Raw genomic sequence first — 22,221 nt, forward strand, 5'->3', positions numbered from 1 at the left:
GTAAAAAAAAAAAAAAAAAAGAGAGAGAGAGAGGAAAAAAAAATTCCCTATTGCCCTTGATATCTTATGGAACAAAATGAAAACGTACAGACGTGACCGTAGAATCTGTTACGCATGGGACTCCTCACTTTGGCTCACACTTTCTCTCCTGTCAAGAAGACGGCCTCTCCGCTCAGCTGACAAAGTTGCTTCCTTCCTCTGGTTGTTCCCTTTTTTTTTTTACAAAACCTTGCTTGGCCATCCCAAGCCACAGTCGTCACTCCCCTAAGTCTTTGTAGACTTCACTGAAAACACAGCATTTAAAAAATTTATTATACTTTTGATTCTTCTTTATTTTATTTTAATATTGTTTCTATTTATATTTGTATATCCCGCATGCCCAACAAGACGATGAGCTCCCTGAGATGGCTTCTAGAGCGTGGCCTCCTCAGGGGCAGTGCACTGCCCTGCATTTATTCATGCTTACCAGAATGTTTATTGGGTCTGAGATGTACCAGCTATTGTGCTGGGCCTGAGGATGCGGCTAGTGACCAAGGCATTCTCTACCCCGCTGGAAGTTATAGTTTACTGAGGAAGAAAGAAATAGGTCATTAAAGCTGCAGGATGTGGATTAAGAGAAGTTGACAGGGCTGTGCATGTGTATGTTACCAGGTGACCAAACCTGGTTAGGGTTGTCCAGGAAAGTTTTAGGGGAAAGTGATATTTAAGCTGAGACCTGAAGAGTGAGCAGTAAGGGCTTAATAACCAACAATTCTCTAATAACTAAACTGCAGAACTGACTTTACTCTGAAAAGCAGACTGGAGGTCATAGGGGGATTTAGAAATTCAACTAATACAGTTATGGTCACCTTAATATAGGTGAAGGGCAGTTAGCACAAAAAATGGCATTTGATTTGATTTCCAACTACTCTAAAATCTTCCTCAAGAAGGATAATTGTATGTTGGTTTTTGGTTTAGATTTTTCTTTTTTTAAATTATTCTCTACACTACAATGAGCAGTTTCAATTCAGGTTACAATTGGAAACGGGGTTGGAATCCTGAGTCAGACAGAGAAACTAGAATGGAAGTAATGGGATGAGGAAATTAAAGCAGAAGGCCAAGGTTAAGACCAGAGTCAACAGACAAATGGTAGGAAGGTCCCATGGCTGAGCTCACAGTTGGGGTCCTTGGAACGAGGCTGGCCTGTGACACAGATAGGTAACCAACTGATGGTTAAAAGACAGAATTGATGATTCTTGGAGTTATCTGATTTAAGAACCAGTTCTTTTCAGAATTTAACCATTTCAGTTGCTTTAGGAGCATGAATTTTCATACCAAAGCATTTGTGAATAGTACATGAATTAACAAACACAAAAGGTCTTTGAGAATTCAAAGTCTGCAAAGATAAAAGATACTCTTACTTATCACCTTCCTTTGTATAATACAATAGAGAGGGTTTTCTCTTTACAGAGTATATTAAAGAGCAATGATTAAACATGTCCTCAAACATCATCAGTGTGTATAAATAACTACTAAAATTATGCAAAGGTTCATAAAGATTTCAGTAAGAGGAAGAAAAGGCATTTGCAGAATCTTTCCCTAAACCTATGTGAGATGCCCGTGACCATTCGAGGCAATGTTGTTCTCTTGGTGCTTATCAAAAGTGCGAAAAGAATGAGAGGAGAACCTGTGGGCAGACACTAGTTCAAGATGAAATACTGTGATCTCTTTGATAACCAGTTAACCCCTTACAAAATTTCTGCAATTGATTAATTTGACTCTAGAGACACACAAATTTAGTGACTGAGGACACATCACCGAGCACCCTCAAAGTACGTGTATATATATACTTTGACAAGTACAACAAAAGTTGAAAATGGAAGATTGTGAGTAGATGTACACAGATACATCTCGAAAGTGGGCCTTCCAACCAAGTACTCAATGAAAAGCACACCAGAGAATGCTCTCATGTCTCCTATCTTCTAAGCTGCTTATAAGACAGTACTTTTCAAAAGGAATTTAAAAATGGGAGAACTCCATTTTCAAATGGGATGGTACATGGAACTCTCACATAAACACAGATAAAATTAGAGGTGCTCTGATTGAAGCTGGTGATTAAAGCTCGTGATTAAAGCCAACAAGTGGCTCTCTCCTTGGCCAGTCTCTGTGATGATGAAATTACTCCTAGAGTTCCCTCTCAGCAAACCTGGACCTTCTTGGGATGGTTAAACCCAGGTCAGTCTATATCTTCCTGGAAAGCAGGGTACCCTACAAGATCTGGAGTTGCGTGTTCACAGTCTTCAGTGGATAAACTAAGAAAGTACAAGAAGAAACACTGTCTCTGGAAGGCAAAATTGGAAGAGTGATCCTACAATAACTGTGAATCCAAAGTGGTTAAAACAGACAACAAGATTCAGTGTAGTGGACAGTGGACAGTGTAAGGTGAGGCTTGGTGTATATGTCAACTCTAATCAGCAAGCATCATTTTTGAACCTGGAGAAAACTTGAATTAAAATTTACTGAGGTTAAAAATTAAAAATAGAAATACTGTATGACCCAGCCATCCCACTACTGGGTATCTATCCAAAGAGCTTGAAATCAGCAATTCCAAAAGTCCCATGCACCCCTATGTTCATTGCAGCATTATTCACAATAGCCAAGACGTGGAAGCAACTTAAGTGCTCATCGACTGATGATTGGATAAAGAAGATATGGTGTATATATATATATATATATATATATGATGGAATACTACTCAGCCATAAAAAGCATAAAATCGTCCCATTCACAACAACATGGATGGACCTTGAGGGTATTACGTTAAGTGAAATAAGCCGGATAGAGAAAGACAATCTCTGTATGACTCCACTCGTATGTGGAAGTTAAACATATAGACAAAGAGAACTGATTGGTGGCTACCAGGGGAAAGGGGAGGTAGGGGGTGGACACAAAGGGTGAAAGGGTGCACCTACAACATGGCTGACAAACAATAACGTACAACTGAAATTTCACAAGGTTGTAAACTATAATAATCTTAATAAAAAGTCAAAAGAAAAACAATTTACTGAGGTTTACTAGGGTATTTGCATTTCCATGTTTTCTTGTTAGGCATCTGAAATAGCTTCATTTTATATTTCAGTTTTTTGTTCATGTCGCAATACTCTCAGGCATAGGATATTTTGGTAGTCAGAGTTTAGTAAAAAGACATAAAAATATATCAGAATTCAAAATTAGACATTGTGGCAATGTTTAGCCAATGACTATTAAGAACTCAACATGGAAAAAGATAAAACTTTCATGTGTTTGGAATTTATTTTTAATGAAGAGCATTTTCTGTCTGCTTAAATGAAGTAAGGTAAATCAGTTGATCATAAATTATGAATGCTGATATTTGAAACATGCAAGAGTAAACTCAGACCACTAGAGGAGTTGCTATCCTTTCATTATGCAAAAAAAACATAACCACAGCAGAATACTTCAATGAGGAAAAAAAATCACTAACATTCATTTTTGTCTCTGTCATTCTAATCACTTTGGAAATAGGTTCCAAATTGACAATATTTTATTCATTAATTTTTTTCTCTCTTCTGTACATGGCTCAGATGCTCATAACTTCCTCCATGCAAATTAGAATTTTAGGGCAAACAAAGGAGAGCGCAGTCCTTTATTCTCATGGTTTTGCGATTTGTCACAGGTTTGGGGTCAGCTCTGGATCTGGTGTAACCATATGTGTAACACTCCATCCGCAAACCTATCTGTAATTCAGCCATGTGCTGTGTAGCCATTCCATTCCACAGTCTGAAAGTGTGTTTTAGCTTGAGGATGGTGGACGGAGCAATCTATTGGCCACAGGAACATTGCATTCCCCCTCCATTTTCCAGTCCCACCCAACAGAAAGTTGGTATGGTTTAGGCACTGTTACAGATGTTTTTATCTTAGGTGCTTATGTCCCTCAAAACCCTGCTAGAGGAATCCAAGAGAATGCTCTCTGCAGAATCCTTTTAGACCCCGCGTGGTAACATTTGAAACACTAAAACCTGGTTTAACTGCTCTCTAAAGGACCTTCTAATCTTAGGGATTGGCTGCCCCACTTCAGCCCTGGCTCCAGAGTAAACATACCTGGTATAGACCTGATCCTAACCCTTCAAGACTGACCTGGTACCAAGATTGGTCAAGCCACAGCCTGTAGAAGAGCTGCTCAGCTGAGCCTATCTTGAATCAACAGCACCACAGCCAATCTGCAGACTTAGGAGCATGAGAATAAAAGTGTGTTGCTATAATTCACTTTGTTTTGGAGTGGTTGGTTTCCAGCATTGTTGTGGCAACAACTGATCAACATAGAACTTTAACCCTACGTGCTCCATTTCTCCCTTCAAAGCAGGTCTGAAAGAGAATATTCAATCAAAAAGTATTTGGCTTCACACATGTGGAAAAATAGGTTGTAGCTCCATCACTGAAGAGTGCTTCCATCATCCTGATGGTTTATAGAAAGGAATTCATCACGGGCATCTAACAGGGCTTTGTTGCTCCTAAAATACAGGCTCAAGATTTTCACAGAAAATCCATAGATGAAGTAACTAATGAAATCTATACTTAGGATAGGATGTAACTCAACTCCTGATGGTGACAAGAGTTTGCCCCTTTAGAGGGAGAGATTAATCCCATGTCCTGGTAGGATTATTAACATCCTGACTATGTTCTGCATGCCTCATTATTCTCCTTGTTCAGTTGGTAGAAAATATACAGCTTTCACTGCCACACAAAGACATTTCACTGATGAAATGAGAAATTGCAGATAATGTGTCATGGATTAAAAGGAAAAAAAAAAGAAAGGCGGGAATCCTAGTTTCGTGCGCCCTCTCCACTGTTTTCCAAGTCTGTGGCCTTGGGTGAGGTACTCCGCCTGTCTGCTCTTTGTGCTCTTAGGTATAGGATAGAAGTGATGTCTTCTCCACCTACATGGCAGTGCTGGTGTGAGAATCCACATGATGATGCTATGAAGCTGCAACTAGACCTGTGTGTTGCCATGTGAAACAGATGTTAAGAGCCAACGTATCCTAACACTGAAGGGCACCGACTTTGAAGTCACATGGACCCAGATTTGGATTCCAATTCTGGCATTTCCTAGAGGTGTGATCTCAAGCAAGTTACTTTATCACCCTGAGCCTGAGGTTCCCCTGGAAAAAGTTGGGTAGCAGCACCGGCTGGGTTGTAGAGTTGTGAGTACTAAATGAGATAAGGAACTGAAGCGTTTAACATGATGCTTGGCATGGAGTAAGGGCTCAAAAACGTGGCAGATGGCTTTATTTCCATGCATTGTTATCTCAGCACTTGCTGATGAGTGGCAGTGGGTACAGGCATTGACCCTCTGCTGTCCTTCCGTCCTTGGCCTCAGGGAGAAAGTCCAGAAATCTGCCGATCTCCTTGGCCTTTGGTTGCAGAGTTGCTGAGGACTCATCCTAGTTTTCCTCACTTCTGCTACTGCTGATAGTTGCTGCTTTCTGGACTAGAGTTTTTACCAGCTATGCTTTTCCCATGTCTCCTCCACCAGTTCAGATCTCCAGCGCCTCACTTTAAGTGATAACATTTGGGTTAGACTGAGTCCGGGAAGATCAGCCTGGCCTCTCCTCTGACAACTGTCCCAGATCTAACCCTCCATAATTCATCACCCCACAATTTGGTATCTTTAAATGTGGCAGCCAGAATGTGCCAGGGCGTAGCTACTGTTGATTCATATTAGAGAAAACAAATCACTAACTCTGGACCCTGTTTTCAACTTGAAAGAAAAAAAATCATATAATTGATTGGTGTATGAAAATAGAGAAAGTTCATACTCCACAAATATTGGAGATCAGGAGGCCATATTTTCCTCTGTTCTCTGTCAATGAATAAACATTTCAAGGAGGAGGAGAGAATTCAAAAATTCACTTATAAATTCTAGCCACTTATTAAGTTACATGTTTACTTTATAAAGAGCTGGCGTCTTGTTAGATGTGAGGTATCATTTAATTAGAACATTTTAAACAATTTAATTTCGTCTCAGCTTAACACCGTTCCATTCCCATTGTAGGAAACTTAGCAAAAGGAAAAGAGTTGGAAGAATCATAAGTCACATGTAGTCTTCCCACCTCCAAATGATGACTGTTTACATTTTGATGTATTTTCTTCCAGTCATTTTTGCTGTGGACTGTTTTAACTATATCATTTCCAAGTGAAATATTTTGATACTCTTCTCAGAGAAGGCTGGATTTCAGTAAAGAAATGCCAGTGTCACAAAGCGAGGCCTCTTTTAGAGTCACACTGGATATTTAGCATCGTTAGCTTTGGACTACTGAGTCCAAAAAATCTGAGCTAGCCTTCCAAGGCATCTAGAAAGATTGCTTAAAGCATGATGCTGACAAACACTTGCTGTCCGAAAAATTTGTGTCCAAACCTCAACTATTTATCTAAAAAATTAAGAGACAAGTTTCAGCAAATTGAATTGTATAGGGTTATTCTCAGTTCTGCGGAAAGCATAATAATAAATTGCAATTGACAGGGGCACCTTATTTGGATTTGTTTTTTCGGAGTATCTTCCATATGGGATTTACAAAATCTACACAAGCTCCGAAAAAGCTGCAATTTCCTGTCTATTAAGCCCAAAATGGAAAAATAACAAATACAATGAAAAACAGCAACCTAGCTGACAGACTAATATATATTAATCCCATCGCCATGGTTGAGAGATGGAAAATTATTATCGAATAAGACTCTTTCATCAAACCAAATATTTCCTAATGCTCCAAAGTACATATCTGGCATTGCTTCTGCTTTATACATCTGCTCCTCTCTTTGAACTCTGATATTAATCTGAAGGTTGCACGCAGCTGCACAGTTCTAAGATAATTAGTTCTTTCCATTATATATTACCATTGATAGGGCAGACCTCAAAAACGTTCAGAACTTGGATTTGCATAAACTCTGGGCAGTTAGAAGACTTTTCCAAAATTCAAATCAATCTTCTGGAAAAACTTGTACAGCTTCCCAGTGCCTTCCTGGAATCTTTAACATTTCACCTCTCTCTCAGTATTTTCCTTTGAGCTTGTTTCTCTGCATTTTTATACTTAACTGCTAGCAGGACTTTATGATCCTTCTTGGAATATTTGAGAGATAACCAACCTGAAGGAGGTGACACCTGCCCTGATAGGTATGCCAGCAAAGCGTTGGGTTGGCTTTTTATATTGGATTTTGATGGCATTTCCTTCAGAGCTTTAGGAATTTGGAAATACGTATATAAAAGTGGTTTTATAGTTACCTCCCCACAACAAATGAAACCCACACCGCTAAGGATACTGACAAAGTTGTGCATGTCAGGTATTATAATTTCCTTCCACAGCAGGGCTATCATCCACAAAGAAGTTTCCAGGGCCTCTCAAAGAACAAAGATGCTAGACGTTCTTGTTTTGTGTCCAATGTATTGTGCCCAGTGAAGAAGAGAGGAAGCCAGGAAGGAGGTGAGGTGAAATCCTGACACCCTGAGTGCAAAGGAGCTGGACTGAAGGTGCATAGACATACGGGGATGGAAGAATATTTTAAGCAAATTACAATGTTTCCTTCCAGTAAATCCAAGCCAGCTTGTACTTCTCCGGGAATACCACCCAGGCGGCCATCACTTACAAAACTCAGTTTCACGAACATAGTCTGAAAAGGAAATTTCTACTTGTCAACAGCATTCTTAACTTGATTTATACTTAGTGAAAAGATATATAATATCTGGCTTATTAATTTTCCCGGAAGACTCTTCTCCTTCAAAACAAGTGGAAGAAATGGCAAAATGTCTAACTCTTGTGTACAAGGACAGTTTGTAGGCATGCTGTTGGTTTAACAGTCCTTTCCTCTTTCCTGCAGATTGTTCCTGATAGGAATCTCTCTGCCCAGCCTATAAGTATCATGGCTGCCAAATTTATTGGATTTTTACCTTTTTCCCCCCCTAGAAATTCATATCATTTAAATATTTTCTTACTTTTTCAAAAACAAATTTCACAGTCTGGCTAAAACCCTGTTGGTAATTTTAACCCAGAAGGAAAGTATGTTGTTTTTACTTGTTCTAGAATTGGCTAGCAGGAAGCCTGATGGGACGAGCACACGTGTCCTTTGACCACCCTTTCTTTCTGAACTTGTTCTCTTCTTTGACTTCCATAACACCTCACTGGCCTGGTGTTCTTCCTGCTTTTCTGACTGCTCTTCTTCTGTCTACCTTGCCAGCTGCTCCACTATCTGAATTGGAATTTCTCAAGCATTAGCATTCTCTTCTTACTCTATGCTCTCTTTAGAGGCGATAATATTCATTTTCATGCCTCCCATATTTATCCTTCAAGCTCAGAGCTCTCTTTAGAATCCAGAGTCATATCCAAATGCCTACTTGAAATATTAACTTATCTCTCTCAGTTTCAGTATGCTGAATTGAACTTGCATCTTCAACCCTGTGCCTCCTTCATTCTTACCCATCTGTGGTAGATTAAAGATGCTTCCAATTTATTTGACCCTGCTCTCATCAAGAAGCGGTACCTATGTGTCCTCCTCTTGAATCTGGGCAAGCTTGATCAGAGTGATGTTGTAAAGTTTCTGGGTCCAGACTGAAAGACGCTGGTAGTTCCCACAATCTACCTCTTGAAGTACTTGCAATGTTTCTGGAAAGGAACGTGTTACCTGGAAGTAGGATGCTGCTGTAACCAAATACCAAAACATGTAGCATCAGCTTTGGGACCAGGCAGCAGGTGGAAGCTGGAAATGCCTCGGGAGGCAGTTGTTGAGGACTTGAAGGACAGTGAGGAAAATGCTGGAGAAAATATGACTTGTATTATGTAATGGTGAAAAATATAGCAAAACTATCACCTGCGGAATGTGGAAAATAGAACATGTATTTAGTTTCACAGTCTGGCCAAAACCCTGCTGGTAATTTTAACCCAGTAGGAAAGTATGTTGTTTTTATTTGTTATTTGTGGATCTGGATAAGGAGATTTCCAGATAGAATGTCACAAGGGCCAACTAGTTTCTTTTACGTACATATCATAAAATATGAGAAGAGAAATGAGCTTTAAAAAAAAAAAAATCCTGTTAAATTCCAACCCGGATTTAGAGGAACTGTAAAGGAGCCAGGACTTTCTGAGTTCAAAAATAAACTGTTTCTCATTCCCATTTTCATCCAGAAAAAAATTCTCAAAGTAAGAGATGGCTTTAGGGCAAGAGACAATCCAGGGTTCTGCCAGGAAAACGGGGTCTTGGAGCAAAGGTCCCAAGTATGTGGCTTTAAGATCTAGATCTTTTTTTACGACTTCAGAAAGATTGAAGGGTGTGCTTAGTAGAACTTCTGAGGACCAAAAGGCCTGTGCTTAAGAATCATAGATACTTCAGGTAAATAGCAAGGATTTCAGGTGTTAAGGGTCATGTTCCACGGTAGCCTCACTGACCACCTAAGGCACTGAAGGGTCTTGTAAAGAAGGGTGAGTGTGACTTTTGTGTAATTATAAATTGATAAATAAGAAACCCACAACTTTTTAGAAGAAGTGTATCAGCTAAGTATTTGGATCCCTCAATCTTCCATAGGAAGGAAGCAGACTGAGAAGAGTACTCAACTGCGGTATGGGTTACTTCTTACGGAAGAGGAAGGAGGACCCGGAGGGTAGAACTAGTTGCTTGGAGAACAGAGCCAATGGCTCTGCAAGGGCATTCCCAGGGAGTAGGAATCACCCTAATCCAGAAACTGGCAATGTGTGCTGGCATGAATTGTAAACTCACAAAGGCCCAGTGACTGCTATGTGACCGTGCTCTGCATCTTTGGGACGGGACTATTGCAGTTATCCTATGCCTAGCCCACTGTTGTATGTTGGGCACTTGTCTTCAGATTGAGAGGAGCCACACCCAATTAGCCTCATCCACCCCTGAACCTGATTCCAATGATGATGAGATCCTGGACTTAAAGTCAATGTCATAATGGGATTAGACTTTTGGGGGCTTTGGGAAGGGATAGGTGTATTTTTCACATGGGAGGAGTGTAAATCATTTGTAGCCAAAGGATAGACTTGATGGATAAATGATATCCACAAATTCTTTGACTATCCTCCCAGTGCATCTGCATGGGCTTGACAAATAAAACATGGCAGAAGTAATCCTATGCCAAGTTCTAGGCCCAGATTTTAAGAGACTGAAGCTTCTACTTCCTGTTCCCTGGAATACAAAGTTTTGCAACCTAGCTGCCATTTTGTAAGGTAGCCCAGGCCACATGGAGAGGCCCACATGTAAAGAAACTGAGGTCCCTGGCCAACCAACCTGGCTTGCTCTGGTTGACAGCCAGAACCAACTTGCCAACCATATAAGGGGGCCATCTTGGAGGTAGACTGAGCTGAACCAGCTGATGCACATGAGGCAGAAATGAGTCATCTCCTTTAAGATTTCAAGCTCAAATTGCAAATTTGTGAGCAAAATGAATGATTGTTGTTGTCTTAAGCTACTAAATGTGGGGGTATTTTGCTATGGAGCAATAGATTACCAAAAGAACATCACAATTATTGGTGCCATAATCAACTCTGTAACTCAAGACTTTAGAAATTTTCTTTGAGTGACTAACAAGCACTCCCTCCTTAGTCTGCCTGACTATGGACAATAAGCCAGAAAATTTAAAGGCTATGTTTTATAACAGAAGGAGTCAGATTCAACCATGTAGTAGACATAAAACTTTGGGCAAATGCTTAAAATCACTGAACTTTAGTTTCTTCATCTATAAAATGGAAAACAGTATTGCACTTACAGAAATGTGGTAGACATTAAATGAGATAATGTATTAAAATGTTTAATATACTGCCTGGAGTATAGACTACTAAGCACTACATATCCAGCAGCTTAATAAGAAAGACCCTCACCCAAGCTCAGCAGGAGGAGACCAACCTGTCTATAAAAGCAGCTGCCCTCCACATCTGCAAACTTCATCCTTGTCTGAGTCCTGAGTCATCTGCCAGCACCCAGTGCTCTTGTGTCCCATGCTGGGCTCAGTTCACACAGCCCTCTTGTCTCCAACACACCACTCGTTTTCCTGGTTCACCCTTGGCCTGTGCACTCCTGCCTTTCCATGTTTTCCATTGCTTGGTTAGCTACCTGATGTTTGGCCTGTCTCCTGAGCTGCAGTCACTGTAAGACCAACGGCATATAGCCCAATCCTTCCAGAGCCTGCCTAACTTCCTGCACTTGACCCTGATGTGTTTAGTGGTGGATCAAAGTCACATGACTATAAAATGGAGATGTGCACTGTAGATTTTCCAAGAATATGGAAGATTTCTCTTTATGATAAGTATCTCGGCTACTTGGAATAGCTCATCAGAATTCAAGATATCTCAGTGATAGTATTCCAACTTCACAATATCTTCTAACAAATTTGAGTGTCGACTGAATCCAGGAAATCGAAGATTAGCTTAATAAAGTGAAGGAACTTGCTTCTTATCAAAATGAAGACATCTGTAAGTTATTTTATTAGTAGATCATGGTGATACACGTAAATGGATCAAGATAACACATGGGGGAAAGGAAAAAAGCTTGCATGAGCCCCCGTGCTCCTCTTCCTACCTCCCTATTTCTCTACTCCCCTTTTCAGTAAAACTCTGAGATAGAGCTGTCTATACACACTCTATCCACTGCCTCTCTTCTCACCCTCTTTTGAACCCCCTCCAACAGGCTCACACTTCATAATTTTATCAAAAATACTCTGGTCAAGGTCTCCAATGAACTCCCTGTTGCCAAATCCAAGGGCTAATTCCCGGTTTTCGTCTTATTTATCTTTCACTCCCTCCTTTCTTGAAAACACCTGCTTCACTTGGCCTCCTCATGGCCATTCTGTCTGGACTCTCCTCTAACTTCCCTGGCCACAGGCCCATAGTTTCCTTTCCTGGTTTCAGAGTTCCCCAGAGCTCAGTCCTGCTCTTCTTCTTTTCTCTCTTTGTAATCCCCTCTCTGGGTGATCTCACCCTGTCTCATATCTTTAAGTGACATCCAAATGCTGATAATTCCCAACTTTTAATCTGCAGCCCAAAATTCTTTCCTGAACTCCAGGATGATTATTCTTACTGCGTACTTGAAACTTCGACCTGGATGTCTAATAGATACCAGAAAACTGAAAAGATGTTTAACATCACTAATTATTAAGGAAATGCAAATCAGAAATATAGTGAGATATCAAAACTACACCACTCACACCCATCAGAATGGCTATAATTAACAAGACAAGAAATAACAAGCGTTGGAGAGAATGTGAAGAAAACGGAACCCTCGTACAATGGTGGTGGAAATGTGAACTGGTGCAGCCACTGTGGAAAACAGTATGGAGATTTCTCAAAAAATTAAAAATAGAAATACCATATGATCCAGCTATTCCACTACTGAGTATTTATCCAAAGAACATGAAATGAACAATTCATGCTCCCCTATGTTCACCAAAGCATTATTCACAATAGCCAAGACATGGAAGCAACCCAAGTGCCCATCAACAGATGAATAGATAAAGAAGATGTGGTAAATATATACAATGGAGTACTACTCAGCCATAAAAAATACAAAATCATGCCATTTGTGACAACACGAATGGACCTTGAGGGTATTATACTAAGTGAAGTAAGTCAGACAGAGAAAGACAAATACTGTATGATTTCACTCATATATGGAAGATAAACAAACACATGGATAAAGAGAACAAATTAGTGGTTACCAGAGGGGAAGGGGGGAGGGAAAGAGAAAGGGGTAAAGGGGCAAATATGTATGCTAACAAATAAAAACTAGACTACTGGTGGTGAACACAATGCAATCTCCACAGAACCTGGTATATCATAATGCACACTAGAAATTTACACAACGTTATAAGCCAATATGACCACAATAAAATGATTTTTAAAAAAAACTTAACACATCTAAAATCAACCTCCTGAATTTCCCCTACTCCACCTTTCGAATCTGGTTTTCTTAATATTCCCCATCTCAGTAAAGGCAGCTTCGTTATGCCAGCTGCTCAAGCGAACAGTCTTGGAGGAATCCTTGATGGCTCTTTTATCCCTCTCTCATCTCACCTCCAATCCATCAGCTAGCTCCGTTGGATTTCCTTCAAAATCAGTCTGGAATCTGACCACTTCTCGTCTCTAATAGTATCACCATGGTCTCAGCCACCAATAGCTCTTGCCTGGTTTAATGCAAATGGCTTCCAAACTGGTCTGTCTACCTCGGTCTTTGTCTTACCATAGTCTCATGTCCTTCCATAGTGGCCCTCAGCTTCCTCTCTGGTTTCATTTGCTTCTACTTCCTCCTTCACATTCACTACATGAATCACATTGGCCTCTTTGCTCTTCCTCAAACAAGCCAAGCATATTTCTGCCTCAAGGCCTTTGCAGTTACTTTTCTGTTTTCTTGGAATGTTCCTTTTCCAGATTATTAACATGGCTCCCTCTCTCACTTTATTCAGGTTCTGCTTAAATATCGCCTTATCAATAATACTTTCACTCACCAAGCAAAATATAGCAAGCCTCCCACTGTGAGCTCTCAAACTCCCTTTCCCTGTATTATTTTACTCAAGTTTTACTCAAATTTTACTATTATCTGCTATAATATTTATTTATTGTTCCTCTATTTATTGTCTAGAATGGAAACTCCATGAGAACAAGGACTTGGGTTTTACTCTATGCTGTATCCCTGGTTCTAAGAAGAGCATCCGTCTTGTGGCAGATGTTCAATAGATAGAAATGAATGAAGAAATGAATGAATGAAGATAGACTCAAAAAACAATTGGGGAGATTCACTTGTCAGGAGCCATTCTGAATTAGTTGATGTTGGAAGAGGAGAGAGTGTTTGTTTTAAGACAGCATCCTAGGAGATTAAACAGAAAATAGAACATGTTATAGGAAACTGTATGTGAAAAAAAAACACTTATAACAAGTAAGTAATATTGACTGGTCTTTCTCTTCCTGATTTGAAAGGGGAAGGAGAGTAAGTGGGGAGGAAGCTGCTAGCTGTTCACATCCTGAAGAACAACAGCTGACAGCAAGAGATGATTCAGCAGTCTTTGCCGTTTATCATCTTCAGTCACCATCATCAACAACAAATGGCTTCTTGCTACACTTTGAGTCTGACCAGGAAATGGAAAACTTAGAAGATATGACCACTGACCCTAAGGAACTCTTCATCCAATGATGGAAGCATGCTTCAATGGTAACAACGTTTTAGAAGCATAACCACTTTTCCTCTTGCTGGTTTGATATCTCGGTGCCCTGGGCACTACCAGAAGCAATCGTTGCAATAGTGCTCAGCGCTCTCTGTAGCTTTTCTTAGAGCAGTTTGCTTACTTGGATGGCTTTAAAAATTTAGTAGCCATCTTTGCTTTGAGCCCCATTTTCATTTTGAGTGGTGTTACCACTGGTGAGATTTTAGGGTTACCAGCTTCATAATTGGATTAACAGCGCCATTATTGGATTAAGAGTTTTATAATTGGATTCTTAATTCCTTTAGTAGCAAGAGACTTCCCTGCTTCCTCAATGTCCTAATATGCAATCTATGTGCCAGCCAGATTCTTTTTTTTTTCACTATTCCTTGGAGACAGATTAATCCTTATTTTTGTTTCTATGACTTTGTCATTCTTTTTTGTCTCAGGCTATTCAATGCTGACCCATCCTTAAGCTGTTTCTTATTGACGAAGCTGCTGAGACCCTTTCAGGTCAACATAGAATTTTCCTTCTCACAGCACATTTTAATATTACAGTCACTTTCACACACTTTAACGCTGACTTGTCCTCTGTTTCATGGGACTTAACTTTTGTAATGTCCTTGAGGGGGGCACCAAATCTTATGCATCTTCCTATGACCTACAGAGCTGAGTACACTGACAAGAACACCTAGGTGCTGAATAACTTTGTTCAGTAAAGTGTGACTGGAGCAGAGTGGCAAGCCATTCAAACCTTTATACTTGGCAACGTTGAGGAATAAATTGGAAACGGGAGGGTTTCTTTAAATCTTAGTGATTCCGTTCTAGGACTTGAATGCCAGTAGTGGGCATGTGTGGAAAATAGAACATGTGCTTCATTTTGAATGGTAGGTAGTATCAGCAGAAAATACTTCCAAGAAAAAGAGTCAGGGGGCCGGTCCAGTGGCATAGTGGTTAAGTTCACGTGCTATGCTTCAGAGGCCCAGGGTTTGCCCGTTTGGATCCTGGGCAGGGACCTACCCACCACTTGTCAAGCCATGATGTGGCGGCATCCTGCGGCGGCATCCTGCATACGAAATAGAGGAATAGAGGCACAGATGTTAGCTCAGGGCCAATCTTCCTCAGCAAAAAGAGGAGGATTGGCAGCACATATTAGCTCAGGACTAATCTTCCTCAAAAAAAAAAAAAAAGAATAAAGACTGGGACTGACAGTAGAAATAAGATGTGAGGCAGAGTCTGGGCAGTAATGACTGCACTTCACAGGCAGTTCAAAGTTAATGCAGCCTTTATCCTCCTAGAGGCCCAGAGCTGCACCAGGAGCACACAGCCCAGGCTGCATTAGCGCTTCCCAGATTAATCTCTATTTGGACCCTGTAGCTTTCCTTTTTATCTCCTAGGCCACCAACTACACCCCAGACAAAAAGCTTGTCATCCCTGAGGAGATTTAGAAGAAAAACCCAAAAGCAATATAAGTGAAAACCATCAGATATTCGTGTACAAAGCCCCGTTTCTCCACACGCCCTTGGAAGTCTGGGCTCCCACGTGGCTTGTCCAGCATGACAGTTACACCGCAGCCCTGCAATCACCATAGCTTTCAAGGATGGTTACAGTTTTATCATGGACTTGAGTCATTGAAGAAAAAAAAAGATTTAAAAGAGACAATCCTGAAAAACAAAATACTCCAGAATGACATCAATTCAATTAGCAGCTTTTCAAACAGGCCTGGAAATGAATGGAATATGGCCAGCAGAACAAAGAAAGAGAGAGTGCTGTTCAGTTGATAATGTAAGTGATGGCACCTCCCCACACAGTTAGATTGGCAAGAGCAGTAAGCTCTTAATGAGTGTTTTTAAGTATCCTTGAAGTGAATATACCTTAAGGAAAAGAATGGAAAACATGTTATCTTCTTCTGAAGCAAATGGGCCTGAGTGGTTTCTGTTCAAATCACCTGCAAGTTAATGACTTGCCTCAGGGACACACACACACACACACACACACACACACACACACACGCCAGAACACCTGTATTGCTTAGTGTCCGACCCTCAGGCATCAAAGATCAGACACATATTAGCTTACCTGAGAAGATGAAGATTTAAAGAAGGCCGCGAAAGTTTAAAAAGGGACCAAGATATCAAAAATTAAACTTAAACTTAATTTAAGATCCCTTTCTATAAAAACGAATTCCCTCAGAGACCAAAGTTAGAAGTCGTTGACCCCTCTTTGTCCTTAACCATCACTTCTAACCACACATTCCCATCAAATTTCTGCATATTGTAATGATTTCATTACCAATCTCCCTGTGTCCAGTCTTTCTACATTCTCATCTATCGTGTGTCAATCCTCTAGAATAATATTTCTAAAGTATTACCTTGATTAATAATGCAAAAGATTTTTGAGTACCTATTATGTGTGGTCCTTAAACTTGACACTGAAGAGACAATAAGAGCAAGACAAACAGTATATATTTAAAGAACTCCCTGTGTTGTGGGTAAGAGAAGTGTGCCAGCAGTAATTACAATAAAATATACTATAAATAGGGGTAATAATAGGTACTATGAAGTGTTTGAATCTATGCCAAGGGGCTTAAGCACATTATTTTATTTAAACTTTTCAATAAGCCTATGAAGTAAATATTACCACCGGACTAGAAACATTATTTTAATCGCAAAGATACTATACAGACTAGGAAACTAAATCTCAAAGGGCTTTGGTGACAGCAAGATGTGGCAAAACTCGAATGTGAACCTAAGTCACTTTAATGATAAAGTTTGGGACTATAATTATGATGCTTTCCAGCTTCTCACTCATAAAGTGCTCCTTTGTCTTCACGGAAGGTTCCGGAGATTATAACCATTAGAAGGCTGAGGATGAGAGCCAGGGTTCCAAGCTCCTCCTTCAGATCACATGCCCCTGAGATATTGTTTCTGTCACTGATTTTGGAATTCTGGAGCATTTCCCAGACATTACTTAGCTCTGATGGTGCAGGCACCGTTTTCCGTCCTCGGAGCCTCTGCATCTGTGTCCATGCATTTGTGAGGAGAGGAAATCTTTCAAGCTAATGCACTGGGACTTGAGCATCTATCTTTGTAGCCCTGGAATCCAGGCCACACATCCATTTAAATTAATTACAGAGTCACTAAGAGAGTAGATCTTAAAAGTTGTCATCACAAGAAAAAAAAATTGTTACTATGTAAGGTGATAAATGTTAACTAAAATTTCTGCGGTAATCATTTTGCAATATATACCTATATCAAATTGTTATATTGTACACATTAAACTAACACAATGTTATATATCAATTAGATCCTATAAAACTGGATGCAAAAAGTATGAGCATACTACCAAAAACAGGCCCACTGTGGAAAATCATGACACACAGAATGTTATGGAAGAGGGACCACACAGATTATGAAGGTTACGTTTTACAATCAAAGAAAAGGTGGCAAAGAGAAGTCGCGTGACTTGCCCAAGGCAACACAGCTAATAAATAACGGAACTGTGATTCCAACTCATTGTATCTGGCAAATCTGGTACTAAGTAGAAATTAAGCTAGAGTTGGCAAAAAAACAAAAAAAATGGAGTTCATGATGGAATTTAAAAGAAAGAGAACTTGACTTTTATTTCTGTTTACATGACGTACACCAGAAATGTAAAAATTCCAAAATCCTACATTTCATGCATTAAAAAAAGAACCTTTAGCACTGATCCTCATAAAGGAAGGAAGGAGAATTTTATAGCCATCAGATTGGCAAAGTTTAAAACTCTTTAATACCAAGGGAGCATCAGATTGTGAGGGATTGGGAATTCTTGTACAGTACTGGAAAGAATGTCAACATTATTAAACCACTGTCAAGAGTAGAAAGACTGAGTAAAACCAAGGGTGCTGGTGGCCCTGGGACCTAGCCATTTCATTTTTGGAATATACCACAGAAAGGCCCTCATCCACGGCACAATGGATATTTGTAATAGAGAAAAAGTAGAAATAAACTACCAAAGATAGGAGTATGGATAAGTATATTGCCGTCTATCGCATAAAGAAATACTGTATAGGAGGTAAATGAATGAATTAAATATGCACATATCAGTTTAGATAAGTCTTAAAAACTTAATATTTAGCCAGATCAAAGCATGTTGAAATATTATAACATTTAGATGAAAAAAATTCCATATCTTGTTAATGGCTATCTACATACATATTTAAATTGCAAAAATATTTACCGTAACAATAAATACAAATGCAGGGCAGTAGTTACCTCTAGGAAGGGAAGATGGAGAGTGGGATTATAGTGGGATATACAAAGGGCTTTAAAATACCTCATAATATTTTATTGCTTAAAATAATCTGAGATAAATATGATAAAACATCAAGAATTTTTAAAATAAAGTGTCATGTGTAGGAGCCTTTATTAAATTAGCCTCTATAATGCATGCTTATGTATCTGAAATATTTAAATTTTTTTTAAAAGTTACAAGAGAAATCAACTGTGATCTTATTTTGCAGCTACAGATTACAAAGATCTGGATTCTGAGTTCCTAGTAAATACAATTTAGAAATTATGAAAATTAGCTTGTTTATCTTATTTTCTTTTTAAATTAGTGACAAACCTTAGTGCAAACAATTTAGCTCTCATATTTGAGCTCGTCTCTGATCAAGGTCAGGTGGTCATCTATAAAAGCTTTAGGGAAAAAAACCTGAATTAAATAATTTAAAGCTTTAAAACTAATCCAGATTACTGGGTGAGAAGGTGAATAATTATGCTTTATTAATCCTGGAAGTATCCTACCCCATCCAATCCTACTTAAGATGCAGAAATTATTTTTCTTTGGCTAATTCAATAGCTTCTTTGGATAAGCATTTTTTTATATAGAAGGTAAGGGTACCATGACCCTTTTTTAAAAAATGCATGAGCAGGAAAATGAAAAATGTTAATAGTTATGTGCCGCCCCACACAACTCCCACCTCCCATATGAAATCTGAGAGATTTAGACAGTTTTCTCCTCATTGACGTGAGAAAAGCTGGTCACCATTTCCTACAAAATAATAGCAATTTAAAAAATCCTACATAGTTAACAAATACAGTTCTCCTCAAGCTCTTCTTTACTCTCCTGGTTATTACTTTTGATCTTTCATTATCTCCAGAACTTGAACCAACAGACAGAAAATATGTTACGCTATCATGTTAGCTACAAACTTTAGCCAGCATTCTTGCAAACAATACTCAATAACCAATCTGGTGTGTGTGTTCTTTTCCTACAGAAATATCTCTATAGGAAATATTGCATATCTCCTTCAGGGTCTGTAATAACCTTCCCAGTATCTCTAGTTGGCTAAGATATGCAAATAAGTTACTCTTACATCCTTCTAGAATTAAATGTTATTATTATTTTTATCATTGCTTTGGCTGAAGATCTAATTGGAAAACATCTAATCAAGCCAAATCACATAGGATTGTAAGCTTTGTTCTTCCTGATTGGCTACAAAGACGACTACAGCCAACATTTATTGAGTATCTACAGTGTTGCAGAGGTTGTATTATCGTGTTATGTACCTCTTACAACAAAAACTCTCTAAAGGATTTATTCTTCCAATTTGCCAGATGAACACACTGGGGCTTGGAAAGGTTAAACTTCCATTTGCAGCCTGATGGATATCCAAATGACTTGGAAAGCTGTTAAAAGACACCAATTCCTGAAATGGAGCTTTGCAAGCAGGAGAATTTTTTAGGCAGTGCCTCTGGGAATAATCCAGTAAGAAGATGGGAAAGCAGGATAGAATGAGGAGAGAGCATGAACTGTGATGCCGTTGCAAAAGGGGCCTCTGCCCATCCCACAGAGGCCTCCAGCTGGAAGATTCTTCAAAGTTATCCCCAGTGGAGGCACGGACTGGACCTTTGTCCTCTTACATCAGCTATCTTTGGAAGCAGGTTGTTCCAGGCAAGGCAGTCTCCTGCTGCTGCAGGCAATTTCTGGAGAGGGACTCACTGTGAGCTGCCGGCAGCCACCCCTCACTGCAGCTGGGGGAGTGAGTGCCAGGGTTCTGAACGCGCCATCTGCGTGGCACCCCATACAGTGGTATTTCTTTTTCTTCCTTGGCTGATTGCAAAATAGTTGAACTTCTATATCCTGGCTTGCCTATTGGGCATTGCTATCGAACAAGGACCCAGAGAACCACGCCTACATGTGCATTCTCTGCTAAGAGAACTGGAGTGAAATGCTGACCTCGCAACAGAATGACCTTACCTTTCCACAGTACACCACAGTTTAAAAAAATTCTTTCATTTTCGTTATTTCATTCGAGACTCCAAACAACCCTCCAAGGGGCTCCAGATTCACAGGATAAGGCATTGAGACTCAAAGACTGTGCACAAGTCACACATGTAGAAGCTTTTGGGCCTGATTCTGCAGGCAGTTCTCAGTTCATCTGGACCCGGTCGCCTGTGTGTTTCAGCCTTGGTCCAAAACGCCAGGAGGTTAATAAAACCTCCACTTCCCTTCCTCTCTAATTTCTGACAAACTTTTAAGCTTCTCCACAAAGTACAAGCCCAGCACATCCAATGACTTTAAATGTCGAAGGAAACACAGAAACAGTGCGTCACAGCATAAATGTCTGCGGTATAAGTCACCCTTAATAAGGGAGCCTATTAAATTATGCATTTTAGCACAAAATAAACCGATTAGTCTTGACAACCGCTACATCTTACTTACCCACATGCTGTATTGAAAACAGATGAAATGTCATAGATACGAATGAACATATCTAAGGCAAGTTTTTATGCTTAGCATCTCAAGATAAAGTGTAATAGGCCACTTTAAAGCAATGCAATGTGTCAATGGGGGAAAAGCAGAGGAAAACAACCCTGGGCATTTTAATTTTCTTCTACCCATGCACATTTTTGTTAAAATCTGAAGACTCTGCACTGAGTTGGCACTGGGAAAGTTCAGGAAACAGTGTCGTTTTTGTTGGGGAAACCACAACAAGCACAATGTTTAAGAGATTTTGTAGAGAGATGTGGTACATATTGGGCCTTCCTTCTGTAAAGACGAAAAATAACTATGTCCGAATTCTTTATAACACTGTGGCTATTTCTTTACCTGAGTGGCAGGAACACTAGTCAAGCAATAATTTTATAGGGGAAATACTGAAATGCAGCTCTGTTTTCTGAGTTAGGTCACAGGGTGTGGCTACTCTATGGCAGTACTTTTACTTGGTAGAAGTCAAGACAGATAGTTTAATTCTGACAGTTCTATAGTGAGAAGTCCTTGCTTTGGAAATTTTGGGGGGAATCAGAAATAAAATGTATAGCCTTTTATTGGAAGAGGCAACTTGATTCTGTGGGAAAGGCCATGACAGGTGAGACTAGGCTGTGAGGAGGAGCACTGGGAGACACTTTCTGGAATAGGACATAGTCTTTACACAGGGAATGTCGTCTGGAGGGTTTCCACTTGCTGACATCTGCAGCCCTGAGTTCACCTGAAGGCTATAAAGATGAGTTTTCAGCCTTGACAAGGGACTGGGAGGGAGAGGATATTGTTAACCAAAGGTCAAGGAAAAGAGGGGCAGAGTTGAGGGCTCATGGACACCCCACTGGCCTTTTCAGAGGATGTCAGAAACTGTAGATCAGGAAACTCCACTGTAAGAGCCAGCAAACTTTGAACCTCAGTTTGTTGTGTCTGCTTCCCTGTAAAAATTAGAGAGAAAATCTTAAAACCAGAGCCCAGAGGAAGCAAGTGAGGATGGCTGGAGACTGGGTCCACTCCTCAGTAGGCTACAGAGTGGGAATGGAAAGTATGAGGAAGAAAGGAAAGCACTGTATATGAATGAAAGAAAGTGGGGTTCTCTCTAGAAGCACACGAGGAGTGGAGGCTGAATCCTCAGGGATTACTCACAGAAGAAAGGAAGACTGAGTATGAATCTGAGTCTGAGAAGGGCTCCTGGCACTAAGCAGTAGAAAAATCCCACGTGTAGATCAATAACTCCCAAACCTCAATTTCTACCTTGTCTGCTTCCCCTTTTCTCCCCACCACCTCCAGGT

Source organism: Equus asinus, chromosome 29 (assembly GCF_041296235.1).
Source record: "Equus asinus isolate D_3611 breed Donkey chromosome 29, EquAss-T2T_v2, whole genome shotgun sequence".
Classification (NCBI taxonomy): Eukaryota; Metazoa; Chordata; class Mammalia; order Perissodactyla; family Equidae; genus Equus; species Equus asinus.